This window comes from Lethenteron reissneri, unplaced genomic scaffold (genome assembly GCF_015708825.2).
Source record: "Lethenteron reissneri isolate LAM-NWPU_2019-01 unplaced genomic scaffold, ASM1570882v1 scaffold_1846, whole genome shotgun sequence".
NCBI classification, from domain to species: domain Eukaryota; kingdom Metazoa; phylum Chordata; class Hyperoartia; order Petromyzontiformes; family Petromyzontidae; genus Lethenteron; species Lethenteron reissneri.
Genome location: NW_026891604.1, coordinates 316,596 through 318,686, shown reverse-complemented (window position 1 = coordinate 318,686; position 2,091 = coordinate 316,596).

Below are 2,091 nucleotides of genomic sequence, written 5' to 3'. Positions count from 1 at the left end.
GCCTCCGGATGCCGCTGCTTCTGCAGATGCTGCTTCTGCTGCACCGGCAGCTGCTTCTGCTGCACCACCAGCTGCTACTGGGCCCGTACCACCTGACGATGGTAAGAACCCGGTGTAAGGACAGCATGAATGGGTGTGGCTGGGGTGGGTGAGTGAGAGAGTGGTTTAGGTGAGTGGGTGATTTAGAAGAGGGTGTGTGTGAGTGTCTCTCTGTGCGTGGCAGTAGTGGTTAGTGGTACGCTACGAACCCGGCAACCAGAGTTGGTGCGGTGTGTCGTAAACATCGTCACTGGGGGTGTGTTGTTGGCCACCCACCACCTCGTGTGCCACAGTGCCAGGCCTTCATTGGTGCTACGCGCTCTAACAGCACTGGCCCCAACAGTCTTTTTGAGAGGCTATCCAGGGGATCTTTGTGTACAAGAGTGAGCTTGTGTGTGATGTTTCAGTGAGCGCAAGTGCTTGTACGAGCATGAGTGGGAGTGTTTCTGGACTCTCTAACACCGTCGCGCGTGTGTGTATGTTACAGCATTGACTGCCGCCATCTCTACCAGTTCCACGGTTGAGGCTGATACTTTAATCGCAGAGACAGCCGACCAGACAGCCAAGACTGCTGTGCAGACAGCTGACCAGACAGCTAAGACTCCAGCGAAAACACCCAGACAGACAACTGACCAGACAGCCAAGACACCAGTGCACACACGCAGACAGACAGCTGACCAGACAGCTATGATTCCAGTGCAGACACCCAGACAGACATCTAAGACCCCAGTGCAGACACCCAGAGAGACAGCCGACCAAACTGCTAAGACACCAGTAAAGATACCCAGAGAGACAGCCGACCAGACAGCCAAGACGCCAGTGTACACACGCAGACAGACAGCCGACCAGACATCCAAGACCCCAGTGCAGACACCCAGAGAGACAGCCGACCAGACTGCTAAGACACCAGTAAAGATACCCAGAGAGACAGCCGACCAGACAGCCAAGACACCAGTGCACACACGCAGACAGACAGCCGACCAGACAGCTATGATTCCAGTGCAGACACCCAGACAGACATCCAAGACCCCAGTGCAGACACCCAGAGAGACAGCCGACCAGACTGCTAAGACTCCAGTAAAGACAGCCAGAGAGACAGCCGACCAGACAGCCAAGACACCAGCGAAGACACCCAGACAGACAGCCGACCAGACAGCTAAGACTCTAGTGCAGACAGCCGACCAGACAGCTATGATTCCAGTGCAGACACCCAGACAGACATCTAAGACCCCAGTACAGACACCCAGAGAGACAGCCGACCAGACTGCTAAGACTCCAGTGAAGACACCCGGACAGACAGCTAAGACTCTAGTGCAGACAGCCGACCAGACTACTAAGACTCTAGTGCAGACACCCAGACAGACAGCCGACCAGACAGCTAAGACCCCAGTGTACACACGCAGACAGACAGCCGACCAGACAGCCAAGACTGCAGTGCAGACACCCAAACAAATAGCTGACCAGACAGCCAAGGCTCCGGTGAAGACACCCGGACAGACAGCCGACCAGACTGCTAAGGCACCAGTGTACACACGCAGACAGACAGCCGACCAGACAGCCAAGACTGCAGTGCAGACAGCCGACCAGACAGCCAAGACTCCGGTGAAGACACCCGGACAGACAGCCAAGACTGCAGTGCAGACAGCCGACCAGACTGCTAAGACACCAGTGTACACACGCAGACAGACAGCCGACCAGACAGCTATGATTCCAGTGCAGACAGCCGACCAGACAGCCAAGACTCCAGCGAAAACACCCGGACAGACAGCCAATCAGACAGCCAAGACTCCAGTGTACACACGCAGACAGACAGCCGACCAGACAGCTAAGACTCCAGTCAAGACACCTGGACAGATAGCCGACCAGACAGCGAAGACTGCAGTGAAGACACCCCAACAGACAGCTAAGGCTGCAGTGCAGACACCCAGACAGACAGCGATGACACCAGTGCAGACACGTAGACAAACAGCCAATACACCATTGCGGACACCCAAATGGGCATTGTCCACCAAGGAGGTTGACCTTGATAAGCCGTCCATGGATGAAACAGAT